This window comes from Canis lupus, chromosome 1, assembly GCF_003254725.2.
Source record: "Canis lupus dingo isolate Sandy chromosome 1, ASM325472v2, whole genome shotgun sequence".
NCBI classification, from domain to species: domain Eukaryota; kingdom Metazoa; phylum Chordata; class Mammalia; order Carnivora; family Canidae; genus Canis; species Canis lupus.
Window position 1 is genome coordinate 79,741,570 of NC_064243.1, and position 18,544 is coordinate 79,760,113.

The 18,544-nt window shown below is 37.7% G+C and overlaps 1 long non-coding RNA gene across 1 annotated transcript; it reads left to right on the forward strand.

Moving 5' to 3' along the window:
• The first annotated feature begins 227 nt into the window (after window positions 1–227).
• Window positions 228–17,547, forward strand: LOC118352864 (uncharacterized). Its single transcript, XR_004810736.2, has 3 exons — window positions 228–359; window positions 14,021–14,142; window positions 17,415–17,547. It is a non-coding gene; the product is annotated as an uncharacterized LOC118352864 (long non-coding RNA).
• The last annotated feature ends 997 nt before the right edge of the window (window positions 17,548–18,544 follow it).

Genomic DNA, 18,544 nt, shown 5'->3' on the forward strand with positions numbered 1-18,544 from the left:
ATGCAGAATGGTCATGGCAATGGCATGGTATGTGAGGAAGTTACCAGAAGACAAAAGAAGGGCATTCAGGTCCCCGTGCAGCTGTGTGGCATATATGTATGTGTGTATGTGTTTGTGTGCATGCACTCACGTTGTGGGAGTGGCAGGGTGGAGAGAGGCAATTTGAGACCTGCTGATTCTTCCACTGTGCTAGGGAAAATAAATAGGAGTTAGCCAATTAGAGTGGGGCCTGCCAAACATACAAGACTGAGGAGTTACAGTGGTATAAGAAAGTAGCTTCAGGACCCTGCAAGTGGTTCCAGAGGACTACAGTCTTCAATGCACGTGGAGCTGATTGAGAGATGAAAGCAAAGAAGAAGGTAAAGAACATAAAGTTTCTCACACATGAAGCTAAATAGCTTGGATTTTTGTCATGGCCGTGACAAGGAGCCAGAGAAGGGCTTTTCAATCATTCAGATATTATTCTGGTGACACTAAGGCAAGTTGGAAGTTGTTGTCACTGGAGACAATAACCAGTTAGGAGTCTACAATGTTATTCTAGATTGGAAAAGATACCAAATTTGGAGCCATTGCAGTAGAATTGGAAGGGAGAAGGAAGAATTGAGAAATATATAAAAATGACATAGAGAGACAAGTTTTGACCATTTTTCCTGTTGGAAAGGGGTGTTCTATCATATTTCTGCTTTGGACAACAGATTTACAGTGTTGTCTTTATCTGAGATGCTGAAGATGGTAAAGAGCGAGATTTGTGGGGTGACAGAATAAAGTGGAAATGAGGAGTTCATAGATGCATAAAATACATGAAACTTAAAGAGATTTCTGTGTTGGGGATGCCTCTCTGGAGATCATCAGTATCGAGGGTATGGGTATGAGCATGTATAAGGCTGCTGAAGGAAAATAAATGGAGTGAACAGGGAAGAGGACTAAGAAGGATACCACAGAGGATATCAAAATTTAGTTAAGTAGAGACAGAAAAAGTATATGATGATCATTAAGAGGCAAAATCAGAGAGGTAGGAAGAAAACCAGAATAGAAAAGTACTCTCAGAAGCCAATAGAGTTGTTTCATGGTGGGAGTGGTTCACAATGCTCATGTTGCCAAAGGGTCCACTAAGATCTTGTAAGTATGAGTTGAGGGCACCTGGATGGCTCAGTGGTTGAGCATCTGCCTTTGGCTCAGATCATGATCCCGGGGTCCTGGGATTGAGTCCTGCATCAGGCTCCCCACAGGGAGCCTGCTTCTCCCTCTGCCTATATCTCTTCTTCTATCTCTGTGTCTCTCATGAATAAATAAATAAATCTTAGAAAATAAAAAAAAAGTATGAGTTGAGATGCTAACTTGAGTTCCTACTAGATATTGGTGGAGGGATAAAGAGAATAAATTGTAGATTCTCACAAGAAGTTCCTTAATCTTGTCACTACATACTTGCCATACATACACACTTACTGTCCCTAGACAGTCAGCTATAATGCTAAAGAGAGCTAGTTAGGAACTGCAAAAGAACTCTTTTTTATTAGTATATCAATATTCCTCTCTTGACCCATGAATATTTGATAGAATGTAGGAGATTACCTCCTACATTGCCCTCGATGATCCCCATCTTCTCATCTTCATGCCTTTGTGTAATCCTGCCTCCTTGAGTGGCTAAAATAGGTGACTTGCTTCTAGATAATAGAAGGCAACAGAGGTGAGGGGATTTTGCTTCTGAGATTAGGTAACAAAAAGATTGTGCCCTCCATCTTGGAGCTCTCTCTCCTTTGATCTCCCTCCCCACCCGCTGCCCTCTTGGACCTCTTGCTTTCTGAGGAAGGCAAGCTTTCACATCATGGAGAGCCCTGTGGACAAGCCTGGATGGCAAGAAACTGACATATCTAGGCAACCAGTCGTTGAGGACCTGAGGTCTCCAATAGCCACATGACTGAACTCAGAAATGGATCCGATGGCTGTCAACAGTCACGTGAAAGAACTTGGTGGCAGATCCTTCCCAATTTGAGCCTTGTCATGACTGGAATCCCATCCAACATCTTCCTTGGAGCTTTGTGAGAGACCCTGACCCAGAGGCACCCAGCAAAACCACATCCAGATTCCTGATGCACAGAAACTATGAGATTAAAAAATGTGTGTTGTTTTAAGCCACTAAATTTTGGTGTGATTTGTTACACAGCAATAAGAAACTGATACAGAAGATAAATGTCAGATACTCATGTTTGTCAAAATTAATTTCTCTATCTTAAAATATGCCTTCAGCTATTATCTCAACAATGAGTGATAACATTGAAATACCAGGGTTTTTTAAAAAATATTTTTATTTATTTATTCATGAAAGACACACACACAGAGAGGCAGGGACACAGGCAGAGGGAGAAGCAGGCTCTATGCAGGGAGCCTGATGTGGGACTTGGTCCCAGGACTCTAGGATCATGCCCCAGGCCAAAGGCAGGCGCTAAACTGCTGAGCCACCCAGGGATCCCAATACCAGGGTTTTTAAAGGGACACAGTATGCCCATAATTTTTAAATTATACAAAGTAGCCACTCTCCTACTTAACCAAAACTCAACAACAATTACAGAATTGTCAGAATTTCTTAATATTGGAGTCACACACACCCTCTACTCATAATGGAAGATTAGAGATCCAAGAGAGGTCATCTTGGTAAATTCATTCCCTGCCAGCCAGGAACAGAACTGGGCCATTATCTCCCTGCTCTCTTAGTGATTAATTCATCACATCTGTCTTTCCTAACCTATACCTTCCTCAGCTGGCATCTTGTGCTTTCTGTTTACTAGACTCAGAAATGCCATGTCTCCTAATCCTCCAATCCTCGTGTATAATCCTGTGCTCAACTCAAATGTTTCTTGATTGTATTGGATGTTATCACATCCTATTGACTGTCTGGAGTTTGCTGTTATCTCCAGAGGGTGTTCATCCTTTTGTAATTAACAGCTTATTTGATTCAATGGTAACCGAGGTCAGGCTGTGTGTATTTTACCATTCTGAGTTTGCAAGGGTATTTGCCCTCCCCTTTGATATCTTTATTTTAATTACTTCTGAGATTTGTGTCTGTATCAGTAGGATGTGGAGGAGTGAGTTATTTTAAATATTCTTCTCCTTTTTAATATAGTTTGTGAGTACTTCATTCACTTCTGAAAGACACTGTGCCAGATTTATCAAGCATTTGGTTCCGTTACATTTATTTGTTTTGTTTATTTAGGCACAGCTTCCTTTTCCTTCAACCTTAAATCTAATTTTCAGTTTGCATCTTTTAACGCAGACATCACAAAGGGCTAGTTGAATCTCTACCAGGTGGAAATTAGAATAAATATCAGATGATAAACAAAATTTTATGTGCAATATACATTTTATTTCTACATTTTCTGAAACACAAAATGTAAGATGAATACATTTGATTGGTTTTCATAATGTTTGCCAAAACTTTCTGCAATTACCCCAAGACTTTTGTAGGCCAATGAACACGAAAGTCTTCCTTTTAGATACAAATGATGAAATAAAAAAAAAAAAAAGAGAGAGAGAGAGAAATAGTTCCATGTTACCTGCTGTTAGTATCAGTCATTTAGTTTAAGAAAATATCCTTTATTAGAGGCTTGCAATAAAGACTTGGTGCAAAGTCTATAACATGGGAATATCTGCCGCATCCAAAGCATAAAACAAGGGTCTTTGTTTTTTCCTGAGATTAGCAAGATTAAATATGCTTCCAGTTTGTGCAATAAGTAGAACAATATTTTGTCTGCAATGAATTTGTCTTTTGCATTTGGTTAGTGTTAACCTGGTTATTTAAACCTGGGCACACAGATTTGCAAATGGACATATTTAATTTTGTAATCAATTCATGTTATCATTAATCAATTCCTAGATCATTAAGCAAGATTTATAAATGGCTGGGACATAGGTATTTAAAAATGGTGATGGGGAAAACCAAGCAGATAGACAGTCTGAAAGCAAGAACAATGATTAAATTTTCAAAGCCAGAGAAGGCCATACTCATGATTCCTAGTAGTCAAGCAAGTAACAAAAAGTTGGCTACATAGTCCAGAAGGCTGATGAAAATACTGAGTACTGACTTAGCTTCCTCAGTATAACTGAGATGAGAACAGTGCAATGAAACATGCACTGATTTATTTGTATTTAGTCATTTTCTGGCACCTGTGGAATTCTACAGAGGGCCACCCAACTGACCCACCTATCCTTCTGGAACATCGACTAGATAATAGCAAGCACATTTTTTTTTTTAAGATTTTATTTATTTATCCATGAGAGACAGAGAGAGAAGGCAGAGACACAGGCAAAGGGAGAAGCCCGATGTGGGACTTGATCCCAGGACCCAACCACTGAGCTACCCAGGTGTTCCAATAGCAGACACATTTTTAATATACAAATTATGCCCTAAGTAATAGAAGTGAACTGTAGTTCCTATTTTCATTAGTTACCTGGATATTGCTAACATTTTAAAGTAGTCAAATTACATGCAAAACCCATTAAAATGTCTCAATAATTAGTGTGGCACTGCAGCATCAAAAACAATGGAACAAACTAGAAAGTCTAGAAAGAGACCAAAGTTTATAAGGGAATTTAATGTAGGGTTGCCTGGGTGGGATAGCCAGTTAAGCATCTGACTCTTGGTTTTGGCTTAGGTTGTGACCTCAGGGTCGTGAGATCGAGCCCTGCATTGGGCTCCACACTCAGCATAGGGTCTGCTTGAGGTTCTCTCTCTCTCAGCCCCTTCCACTCATATTGTCCTTCTCTCTAAGATAATTAAACAAATATTTTTTAAAAATAAGATAATTTAATATAGAAAAAGGAAACATCTCAAAACAAGTAAGATGAAATACTTGTGAAAATGAGTTTGGAAAATTGGGTAGAATGATAAGTCTATGTAGAATATTTTCAGATGTTATGTTAAATGGGGAAATCTCAGATCCACCTTCAAAGGACTTGGAATTTCAGAGGCTTTAAAAGAAAAATCTTTGAGAGCAGCTAGCTCAAGGCTTTTCTTTATTGACCAGAAAATAGAGATAAAGTGGCTTGCCCAAGGTAATGCAGTGGCACTGATTGATCTAGAATCTAACTCTAGATTCTTGTTGCTGGATGAGTGGATTCTAAGCTTGGTGGGCCTCCCTTTGCACCACATGATTTTTAATAGCCAGCATATATATAGCAAGAATTTCAAGGCCCTCTGATTTAATCTACACAAAAAACAAAGAGAAAATATCTAGATTAGCATTTCCCCCAAAAAAGTTCCTTGAAGTATCAGTTTGGCAAGACATTTTACTAAAACAAAACAAAACAAAAACCAAGGAAACAAAACAAGACTTTCACAGGCAAATAGGTTTGGGCAATGCTACATTCCTTTCTTAAAGGGTAAGCCCACATCAAAACTTTCAGAAGTCTTGTAATAATGAAGCCTGTTTAATTTTATTTAAGGCAATATTTCCAAAGAACCCATTTTCCGTATAACATCTGTTAACACTCCAAAGCAGAACACTTAAGAAACTGCTCTAGATTCAGGCTAAAGAAAAGTCATTGCCCAAAGCAAGCAGATAAAGGAAGAAAGTAGGGGATTAAGATCTTGTTCTTCCCCAAATCCTTGGGTAAGTGTTTCAATTCTCCAATTTACTTTGTAGTTCCAGACCTATAATTAGGTATGTTCCCATGCCTCTCCTGACGGCAGGCGGTTGAGTCACTGATGTCTGCCACCTGCAGCCTGGGACCTGCCCAGCTTCCGAACCGAGCCTGCAAACCACAGGGAGTGTGTCCGCAGCCGCAGCCCTCCAGATATGGGATGTGGAGTTAGTCACGTTAACACTGCTCTCACTGAGTCATAGGTTGCTACACTCCCTTGCTATGTTGCCTAAAGCCACTAGAGGCTTTTTACCTCCTTTTGGTGTCTGGTATGAATTTCAGCCAGAATTCCAAATCACACGTTAGGTACTTCTTTTTCCAGGACTGTAACCTCACACCAGTATTCTTTTCACATTCTTGAATTTCCTGCCAAGTGTTCGTTGTGGTCTGAACACGAAACAACAATTATTATCATCCTCTCTACCTAGCTCTACACATTCTATCACCCCTAAATGATAGAATGGGTATCCCATACCCATAAAGAAGTGGCTTCCCATTTTCCCAGCTTTCCGGCACCTGGCAACCACCAACCCACCTTCTGTTTCTATGGATTTGCCTGTTTTGGACATTTCCTACAAATGGAACTACATAACATGTGACCTTTTGTGTCCAGCTTTTATTTTTTTAGCGTTATGTTTTAAGGTTCATCCATGTTGTAAAATATATCATTTTTATGGCTAAATGATATTCCATCGCATGGCTATACCACATTTTGTTTAATCATTCATCAACTGATAGACATTTGGGTTATTTCCACATATTGTCTATTGCACATAATGATTCTAGGAACATGAGTGTATACGTTTTTGTTTGAATATCTGTTTTCAGTTCTTTTGGATATATACCTAGGTGTGAATTGCTGAGTCATACAATAATCCCATGTTTAACTTTATGAGGAACTACCATGCCATTTTCTACATAGGCTATACCATTTTACCTTCCCGCCAGCACCACAAGGTTCCAAGTTCTCCACATCCTCACTAGCACATGTTATTTTCTGGTTTTCTTTTTAAAAATTATTATTATTATAGCTACCTTAGTGGGTGAGTGGTATGTCACTGTGGTTGTAATTTGCATTTCCCTAATGATTAATGAGACTGAGCATCTTTTCATGTGAATGTATATCTTTTTTGAATAAATATTTATTCAAGGTCTTTGCTCATTTTTTAAATTGGGTTGTCTTTTTGTTGCAGAGATTTAGGAGTTTTAATAGAATCTGGATACTACATCATTATCAAATATATGATTTGCAAGCATTTTGCTCAATTATATAATTTTGTCTTTCCACATTCTTGATAGTATCCTTTGATGCATAGAAGCTTTTAATTTGATAAGGTTCAATTTATCTTTTTCCATGTTGCTTCTAGTTTTGGTACCATATCTAAGAATCCAAACTCAAGGCCATGGGCATTTACTCCTATGTTTCATTCTAAGAGGAGTCTAGTTTTAGTTCTTTCATTTACCTAAGTCTTTGAACCATTCTATGTTAATTTTTTTAGATGGTATAAGATGGTATAAGATAGAAGAGCAAGGTCTTTTTTTGTTGTTTTTTGCATGTGGATATCCAGTTGTTCCAATGTCCTTTGTTGAAGAGAAAATTCTTTCCCTTGAGTAGTCCTGGCACTCTTGTGGAAAATTAAGTTTTGAATTCAAGTTTGTGTTTTTACTCTTAATTTATTACATGGATCTATATGTCAATTCTTATGCCCTTACAACTTTGTTTTTTAAGATCTGTCCGATTATTTCAGAGAGAGAAAAAGACAGAGAGAGAGAGAGAGAGAGAGAGAGGAGAGGGGCAGAGGGAAAGGAAGATAGAGAATCCCAAGCACACACCCTGCTGAGAATGGAGTTGGACACAGGGCTTGATCCCACAACCCTGAGATCATGATCCAAGCTAAAATCAAGAGTCAGAAGCTTAATCCACTTAGCCACCCAGGCTCCCCTTACAACTCTGTTTTGATTACTGTAGCTTTGTAGTAAGTTTTCAAATTGGGAATTGCAAGTCCCCAGCTTTCTTCCTCCATTTTAAATATTGTTTTGGCTATTTGAAATCCTCTACAATTCCATATGAATTTTAGGATCAATATTTCCATTTCTGCACAACACAACATTTGATAGGGATTGCAGTGACTCCACAGATTGCTTTGAATAATAGTGTTTCAACAATAGTAAGTCTTTCAATCCATGAATATGGGACATCTTTTCATTTATTTATATCTTCTTTCATTTCTTTCACCAATATTTTAGTAGTTTCAATGTACAAGCCTAAAACCTCCTTTGTTAAACTTATTCTTAAGGATTTTATTTTTTAGATGTTATTGTACAGGAAATTGTTTTCTTAATTTAATTGTTCATTGCTTGTGTGTAGAAATATCACTATTTTTTTAAAAAGATTTTATTAATTTATTCATGACACACACACACACACACACACAGACACACAGAGGCAGACACAGGCAGAGTGAGAAGCAGGCTCCATGCAGGGAGCCTGATGTGGGACTCAATCCCAGGACTCCAGGATCATGCCCTGGGCTGAAAGCAGGTGCTAAACCACTGAACCACCCAGACTGCCCAATATCACTGAATTTTGCTCTTAATCTTAGTCTTTTTTTAAAAAATATTTTATTTATTTATTCATAAGACACACACACACACAGAGAGGCAGAGACACAGGCAGAGGGAGAAGCAGGCTCCATGCAAGGAGCCTGGTGTGGGACTCGATCTTGGGCCTCCAGGATCACACCCCGGGCTGCAGGCAGCGCTAAACCGCTGCGCCACTGGGGCTGCCCTCTTAATCTTATTATATTCTACAACTTTGCTGAATTCGTTTATTAGATTTAATAGCTTTTATATCATCTGTAAATAGAAATAATTTTACTTTTGTTTTTCCAATTTGGATGCCTTATTATTTTTTTTATTGCCTAATTTCTTGGGGATAATTTTCAATACAGTTTTGAATATAAGTAGAGAAAACAGTCCTTATCTTAATTCTCATTTTAAGGAGAAGCTTTAAGTCCTTCACCATTAAGTGAAATGTGAGCTGTGGGTTTTTTCCAACTACTCTTTATAGTGGAGGAAGTTCCTTTCTATTTACAATTTGTTGATTTTTTAAATTATAAAAGGGTGTTCTCTTTTCTTTTCTTTTTTTTCTTTTTCTTTTTGTCAAATGCTTCCTTTGCATCAATTGATGAATCATAGTATTGCTGTCATGATACAATAAGAAAGTGTTCCCGTCTTTTCTATTTTTTGGGAAGAGTTTAAAAAGGATTGTTCTTAATTATTCTTTAAATGTTTGGTAGAAATAACAGTGATATGATTTGGTCCTGGGCTTTTCTTTCCTGGCAGATTTTTGATTACTGATTCAGTCTCATTTTTATTTTTCTGATGAGATTTTCCATTTCTTCATGATTTAATCTTGGTAGGTTGTATATTTCCAGGAACTTATCCACCTTTTATAGTTTATCCATCTCATCAAATAAGAAATAAAAGTGGTAAATATGGAGGAAACTTAAATGCATATTACTAAGTGAAAGAAGCCAATCTGAAAAGGGTACATTTTGTATGATTCCAACTATATGATATTCTGGAAAAGGCAAAATTATGGAAACTGTGAAAAGATAATTGATAACAGGGGTTATAGCAAATGGAAGGATAAGTAGGCAGAGTCAGAGGATTTTCAATAACATCCCTGCTCTCTCTTACTGCATTACAGCAGTTTCTTTCTCCTTCATTTTCCTTGGTTGTTGTGCTTATGACTAGATTTTAGAGTTCTGCAAAAGTTAATTCTGACAGTTTTTGCCAGCATATTGGTTGCTTTTGTGGAGGGATGGAGACCTGGAGTTCTGCACTTCACCACTTTTGGTAAACTATAATGGCCTTTTAGTTTGAGTGAAATAGAGAACCACTGATAGTTTTGATCAGAGGAGTAATTTGATCTGACATTTTAAAAGGTCCACTCAAGCTTCTATATCTAGGCTAGACAATATGAGGACATGGGTAGACACAGGAAGACCAGTTGGGAGGATATTACATAATCCAGGAAAGAGATGCTGATAGCTTGCAGGTGACTGAACTCTCTTTATAAATGTATAGAGGCCACAGCAACTTCTTGCAAGATACATCCATGAAGACAAGAGAAACAAAAGCAAAAATGAATTATTGGACTTCATTAAGATAAGAAGCTCTTGCACAGCAAAAGAAACAGTCCACAAAACTAAAAGACAACCTACAGAATGGGAGAAGATATTTGCAAATGACATATCAGATAAAGGGCTAGTATCCAAGATCTATAAAGAACTTATTAAACTCAACATCAAAGAAACAAACAATCCAATCATGAAATGGGCAAAAGACATGAACAGAAATCTCACAGAGGAAGACATAGACATGGCCAACAAGCACATGAGAAAATGCTCCGCATCACTTGCCATCAGAGAAATACACATCAAAACCACAATGAGATACCACCTCACACCAGTGAGAATGGGGAAAATTAACAAGGCAGGAAACCACAAATGTTGGAGAGGATGTGGAGAAAGGGGAACCCTCTTGCACTTTTGGTGGGAATGTGAACTGGTACAGCTACTCTGGAAAACTGTGTGGAGGTTCCTCAAAGAGTTAAAAATAGATCTGCACTAGGACCCAGCAATTGCACTGTTGGGGATTTACCCCAAAGATACAGATGTAGTGAAATGCCAGGACACCTGCACCCGATATTTATAGCAGCAATGTCCACAATAGCCAAACTGTGGAAGGAGCCTCGGTGTCCATCGAAAGATGAATGGATAAAGATGTGGTCAATGGAATATTACTCAGCCATTAGAAACGACAAATACCCACCATTTGCTTCGACATGGATGGAACTGGAGGGTATTATGCTGAGTGAAATAAGTCAATCAGAGAAGGACAAACATTATATGGTTTCATTCATTTGGGGAATATAAAAAATAATGAAAGGGAATAAAGGGAAAAGGAGAGAAAATGAGTGGGGAAATATCAGAGAGGGAGACAGAACATGAGAGACCCCTAACTCTGGGAAACGAACAAGGGGTGGTGGAAAGGGAGGTGGGCAGGGGGTGGGGGTGACTGGGTGACGGGTACTGAGGGGAGCACCTGATGGGATGAGCACTGGGTGTTATGCTATATGTTGGCAAATTGAACTCCAATAAAAATAAATAAATGTATAGATATAGGGGTGTTTGAGTGTGGCTCAGTCAGTCAAGTCTTTGCCTACAGCTTAGGTCATGATCCCAGGGGGCTGGGATTGAGCCTGTGCCAGGCTCCTTGCTGAGCAGGCAGCCTGCTTCTCCCTCTCCTCCTGCTTGTTCTCTCTCTCTCTCTCTCTCAAATAAATAAATGGATAAATAAATGAAATCTTTAACTATATATATATAATGTGTGTATATATATGTAGCCTAAAGCTTTGAATGTGAGGTATGAAAGAAAGAGAGACCTCATGGAGGATATATCATTCACCCATAATGTTACCTGTACAAGTCCCAGTGATCTACCTAACATGGTATAGAGCACCAAGTTGCCATATGTGTATCAAACAAGGTAGTAATGTAATGCATCTAACTTTGTGCCTATATTACAGTAAGAAATTGGTAAGAGTTAAATTCTTTCTACCTTTTATCCTTCCTTTTCTAAATCTGTTAATGGTAGTAGGCCCATTTTGGAGAATCTTTGTAATTAAATCAAACATCTATCCAGTTTCTGGACTTCCAATTCTGTAAGTTTTCCTAGTTGAAATTTTCAGTTTCCTCTCTTCAAAAGAACATATGTAGAGAGAGACCAAGAATCCACTTCCCCTAGGATGTGAAGTGGACATCAGGGTCTAACTCCTAGAACTATAGTCTATTATAAATTTGAATGATTTCATTTCATTCTAATAGCACCTCAGGGGATAAGAGATTACATTGTAGATTCCTTCCTTCCTTCCTTCCTTCCTTCCTTCCTTCCTTCCTTCCTTCCTTCCTTCCTTCCTTCCTTTTCTTCTTTCTTTCTTTCTTTCTTTCTTTCTTTCTTTCTTTCTTTCTTTCTTTCTTTCTTTCTTCTTTCTTTCTTTCTTTCTTTCTTATCTTTCTTTCTTCTTTCTTTCTCTTTCTTTCTTCTTTCTTTCTTTCTTTCTTTCTTTCTTTCTTTCTTTCTTCTCTTCCTTCTTCTTTCTTTCTTCTTTCTTTCTTTCTTTCTTTCTTTCTTTCTTTCTTTCTTTCTTTCTCTTTCTTTCTTCTTTCTTTCTTATCTTTCTTTCTTCTTTCTTTTTCTTTCTTTCTTTCTTTCTTTCTTTCTTTCTTTCTTTCTTTCTTTCTTTCTTTCTTCTTCCTTCCTTCCTTCCTTCTTCTTCTTCTTCTTCTTCTTCTTCTTCTTCTTCTTCTTCTTTCTTTCTTTCTTTCTTTCTTTCTTTCTTTTTCTTTCTTTCTTGATTTTATTTATTCATGAGAGGGAGAGAGAGAGAGAGCAAGCAAGTGAAGGGCCAAAGGGAGAGGGAGGATCCTGAAGTAGACTCCCTGCTGAGCATAGAGCCTGACATGGGGCTGGATCCGAGGACACTGAGATCCTGACCAGAACTGAAATAAAAAGTCAGCTGCATAACCAACTGACCCATCCAGGTGCACCCTCCCTCACTTTCTTATCAAAGGGGCCTTGGGAAAACTTTCATATTTTTCTAGCTCTTTTCCAATCATTAATGTGAAAAGGACAATTTTGTAAACTGAGGTTCTTGGGCATTGTCACAATGATTACAAAGACCTGACTGATGGAAAGAAAAAAAAAGGAGAAAAAACACATTTGTTCCATTAATGTAAGTCAAAGATATGAGGACATACATAAATGATTATGTTACATTGATCAGGGACAGGACAGCACCCTCAATGAAAGAAGACGTCATCAAGATCCCATGGAGATGCACAGCTACTCTTGATTGACACAAAGATTCACACTTGTTCTTCAAGGAACTCCTGTTTATCAATAACAGGGGTGGTCTTAAGCTCTTCTACACTTTCCCGATTGTTCTGGGTACTTCAGGCATGTATGTATCTTTCTACTAACCAGGTGCAAGTAACAAGTAAGACCACAGGAAATTCCTCAGTGTTTCCTGGGAGACTGACTGGATCAAGGCTTGTTTTTCTAAGCATTCCAACATTCTGGCAAGCTTCGAGCCTAACTTAATGTAAGCTCCATGTCAACCCAGATATACTGACTAAATGATAATAATCATCCTGGGAGACATCTACTAAATACAACATATAGAAAATTCACAGTGCTTCTTTCTTAATTTTTCTCACTGCTTTCCCATGACATGTCTTCTACCCATCTGCACAGATTAGGACAAGAAATGCAACCACAGGGCCATGCCTGAGATTTGATTTGTTCTACAGGACTTCTCTTTGCAGCTGGCACAGATTTGGATTATCTCTGGTGTGTGTAGGAGATGCACTCTCTGGTTGGGGAGGTCACCTACTCTTTAAGTGGGAGACAGACGGCCCAGAAGCTAGAAAAGCCTATAAGAATTTTGCCCACACAAAATTCCCCCCACACGGGGGAACACAGAACTCCTTGGAAATTGATGGGATTAAAGGAAGACCTAAAAAGGCAAAGGGAGGAAAATTTTCTGGCCCCCAGGGAGAACTTATTCTGCTTAACATGTGTGGTGGCATTCCTGGAATGGATTTTTAATCAACAACAGTTCTCATCTAGTCCAAGAGTGAGCCAATGAATAGACTAATACTACTGACTGACATTATGGCCCATTCGTCTGTTTAAGTTGTTTGAAATTTTCAGCTGCCAGCAAAGGATTAATATTGATTTTCATGCTGTCTTCGTTAAATACCTGCTATAGAGTACCACTCTCTTATTCTCCTTGCCAACTCTTCCCCCAGTTGTCACTAGCATTAAAATGAAACCTGCCTATTATTAAATCAATCATGCCTGGCAAAACTATTAAAAAAGCAGAGAACATCCATCATCTTTACCATCAACATGAAGCCTGTATTTTTTTTTTTTTATTCTTGTTGGTAAACCTGGAATTGCTGGAACAATTAATTAAAATTTCTTTACAGAACTAATGTAAGAAGTTGAAAATGTCTGTGGAGGGACAGTGAATGAAAGGGAAGGCAAATTCTAACATTTTGATAGATGCTTGAGTATGTCTCTACCTTGAGCTGTTACTAGTTCATACCATAAGGCTAGGCTAGCATGTTTGACTCTAGGAGACGCAGTTTTTAAAATCTAGGCTCCACAAACAGCATGTGTGAGCTTGAGCACAATGCCTTTGGTAAACATATGACCCTTTTCTGCCCACTTTTTGTGTTTTTGTAGTTCCAATTTCAATTTGTCCGAACATGTCAGCCTTGATATTTCTCATCTTTGCATCTCTCCACAGGCTGTTCTTCTGCCTAGAATACTCCCAGTCCTGTGGCCCTGGTAACTCCTGCTCATCCTCCAAGACAATTCCTCTGCAAAGCAATCTCAAACCAACCTGGGACAACTGAGGACCCCTTGAAGGTGACCTCACTCTTCCATGTTCAAACCTGCAGCATAGTCCTCACTATGCCGTATTATCTCCTAAAACACACTGAAGGCAGGAGTGGACCCTCTTTTAAGCTTTGAAACTCCAGCAAGGGTTTGTTGAAAAAATGGACAGATTGGGTGCATGATGAACATTTACTGATTGAATGAATGAGTGGGCTTTGATGTGTATGATTCCCACCTGGTTTGCTTGTATAGAATGTGCATTTTTGGAGTCTATTTAAAAGGCAGTAGAGCAAAATGGCTACTAAGACTTCAGGCTCTAATGTCAGACTTCCCTATTGTAAAATCAAGGTCACTTATTAGCTGTGATTTTGGGCAAATACCAAACAACAGCTACAGTGTTATTCAACTGTACTGCAACTTATTTGAAAACTGAAATTAATAATAGTCCTCAGTAGGGTAGATGTGTGGAATCAACAAGATAATCCAAGTAGAGCCTTTAGTGTAGTATCTGATACATGTAGTGAACACCCAGTGATTTCTACTGGGAAACTTTACAATAACTTCGCTGCATGTTTTAGGAATTTTAGGATATGCATTCTTCACATGGCCATAGAACTTATAGGTTCACCTAGTCAATATCCTAAATGAGACCACACATTACTTGGCAATAATTAGCAAAAATTAATTCCTTAAAGGAACAAAATGGATTCATTTGGGAAGTTCCTTTTGACAATTATTTGTTGACTACTTATAATATACCTACCATACATAGCTCAGTGCATTCAGAGATGAATGATAAATGGTGCCAGCCCTAAGGGAGCACACAGTTTCTAAAGAGATTGATACACCTCTACACTGAATGGTTTAGAAAGTTAGGAGATTGGGATATAGGTTGCCTGATATCTTCTCTCTTTTATATGTGAGCACAGGCAATGTTTATAATAAGGATTTACATCTTGTGAACTTTACACTGTAGTACCACTAATATAGGAACACTAATTTAAGACATTATAAGGACCATAGAAATGGTCCATAACAAACTACTAGAACTCCCTAGTAGTTTAACCATCACAATATATACATCATAAGAATGGTTATAAAGAATGGCATGAAGGGGTGCTTCGGTGGCTGAGTTAGTTAAGCATCCGATTCTTGATTGTGGCTCAGGTCATCATCTCTGGGTCGTGAGATTGAGCCCTGCATCTGGTTTGAGCTGAGGGTGGAGCCTGCTTAGGATTCTCTCTCTCTCGCTCTCTGCCCCTATTCCTGCTCTCTCTCTTAAAAAACAAAAACAAAAACAAAAAATGAATGGCATGAAAAAAATATTCCCTGTTACTCTCTCAGTACCAAACATACAGCATGTTTTCCTTAGAATACAGATTTAGAGAATCGAAGAATGTTCTAAGGAGGCTTTACTACTAATGATTTAACTAAATGGAGTTTAATCTATATTTTTAAGATTAATATTTCAAATAATGACTAAAACATAACATGTTTTTTCTTCTCACTTCTCTTACTTCTTCCTTGAGCTCCATTCCCAGTGGTGTTCTAACAATTGCTCGAGGGCATGTAAGTTCTAAGGCAGGCCTGTTTACCCCTTCTTCTGCTAAGAGTAATCACAAATGAGGGTAGAGAGAAAACAAAGACCTCAGGAATAGAGTGGTAGCTTTCTACCCTTCCAGACAATAATCTGACAGAAAGAGAATGCATCTACAAAGAAGATAAACAAAATTCTGTTTTATAACCCATTTGCCATTAATTTTTATGATCAAATTAAAGATATATTCTTCTTGGACAAAATCAGGTGTACATGTTAAAAACAATCAGAAGTTTGAAAACTTTTAATCCCTAATCATATATAGAAAGATAATTCTTATGTTCATATAGGATTCATATTTAACACCTATCAGTATGTTTTAGATAACAGTGAAGACAATATTTAATATTGGTTTCCAAGTATAAATTGAAAGGAGCAAGGCCAATTTTAGTCTAGTGCAACAGACTGAAATCTGAAAGGAGACCAGCCATGCTGGCTTAACTAGACTTGGCCTCTGTCAGGAGGCAGCATCTGAACTTCACATACTTCCCCAGTACTAGGGTTTCCTGTGAATCTTCTTGGTTGGCAACCTCCATCCTATCTTTTCTCTACCGGACTTAGTGGAATCTGTTAGGCTTTAGATTACCTAAAATTTTACTATTTAAAAAAAAAAAAAAAAGAAAAGAAAAGAAAGAAGTTTAGGAAGTGGCTGCCTTAGGGATAGGAAAAATGGAAGCTACCTCAAAAGTTATCTCCAATGTCATAACCAGGTATGTCCTCCCTGATGTCCCCTAAAGGTAAATTTCTCATTTGTCCTCATATCACAGTCATGGTTCTTATCCAATTACTTTTAACCCCCAATAAAATTAACTATTTTGAGGATAAATGCAAAAGTCAAAATTACTTCACTCTGTTTCATCCATTTACCAAAAAAATAAAATAAAATAAAGAGAAAAAAAAGTCATGGAACATTTATATTGTATAAATTGAAGGGGTACAAGAGGATGATTTCATATATATGTATATTGTAAAAGGATTAGCACAGTAAGATTGGTGATCTTATCTATCACCTCACATAGCTACCTGTGTGTGTGTGTGGGGGGAACAAGAGCATTAGAAATCTATTCTGTTAGCAATTTTCAAGTATACGATACAATACAATATTATTAATTATAGTCATCATTCCACTAAGTGAAATAAATCAGCCAGAGAAAGACAAGTGCTGTGTGATCTTACACTTGGAATCTACAAAAGTTGAACTCATAAAATCAGAAAGTAGACTGATGGTTCCCAGAGGCTGAGGGCTGAATCTTAATGATTTCTAAGAAAAGGGAATAGTATGAGCAAAGGCTCAAGGGCCAGCACATCCACCTGGTGCTCTAGGAAGAGTGAGTTTTCCTGTTTGACTGGTATATAAGGTGTGTGTGGAAGGTAGCAGAAATATAATATCATAAAGGTAGCTTGGATTCTGATATAATTGGATTTAATAACTAACAAGCCAGATTATTTTAACTGTGAGACATTATTACATTTATTTTCTTCACTGCTGTCCCAAAGGTATTCTTTCTGATTTAAGAATTCATGTGTATAGAAGAGGATAAAATGGGTGAGTAAAACACTGTAGGAAAGAGTGTATAATCCCACCACTGATAAAGCCCACCACTAGCTCCAATAATTGATTTGCAACTCTAGTTCTTAAAATGACTTGCTTAGCAGATACAGCCACTTTTGTATTTACTTTTTATTTTTCTTCTAATTGCTATAGTTACCAATCATCCAAAGGAAGTGATGAAGCCTCATTCCAAATTTAGCAAGTAAAAAAAGTAAGTAAATAAATTAATTGAGGATAAATACAGAGGCAATTATAAAGAATGTTAGGCCTAATTTGAAATATTTACATATCAGTTTTTAAATATCCATTCAATACCATTTAAATATCCATTTAAATATTATTAATTCTTTCTGACATCCTGAGTACTGATAAAAATTGGAAAGTATTAAAATATTTTTTCTGTCAAAGACCTTAAGGATTATAGGATTCAACATTCAGGATCTTTTCGCAATGGTTACTAGCTTAGGGTTTCGCTTATGTCCCATATTAGCTGGGATACAGAAAGTCTAATTGCATAGTCACTACATAATGTAGTATAGCTAATAATAACTTAGCTATGAGATTTTTCCCGACCTCTCAATTTTTCTTACCTGGTAATGCTCGAGTGTAACTACTTATATTAAACTAAACCATTGGGTAGACCTCAATTTCTCCTACATCATAGTTCCAACAGAGGTCAAACAATTCCTATGCTTAAAGTTGCTTTCTTCTTTTATATGGCAAGAAATAGCATTGTTGAGGTAATTTGGAGAGGAAGGAAAACCTTCCCCGCTTTCATTGTTGCTTTGGAGGCAGGAGTGGAAAGGGAAAGAAGAGGTGAATGATAGCTCTACGATTACACAGAATTAAATGCAGTAGACAGTTACCTACAGAGTGCTGGCTGTGGGGCTCAACAAATGTGACCCCCAAATATTTCCTTGACCAGGCACTGAAATTCCCACAATTAAAAGTCTTCCTTAGGTGTCTTTAGGAATCCTTTGAATCTTTACTGTTTGAAGGATTATATTAACAGGAAGATACAACGAATAATAGAATACCAAAAGAGGATGTTTTATCTAAAGAATATACTACCATTCATTGTCATTCACCAGAGAGCAAGAAACCATAAGAACGACACTCAGAAGAGAGCCATTCTGATGACCAGGAAGAAGTTAATTTGAGGAAAGCATGAGCAATCTGTGTATGTGTGTGTGTTGGAGTGAATAGAACATAAAATGAGTAGTACTTTCAATGAAGCATAGATCCAAATTGCCAAGAAACGTGTCAGGATGAGATTAGATTAG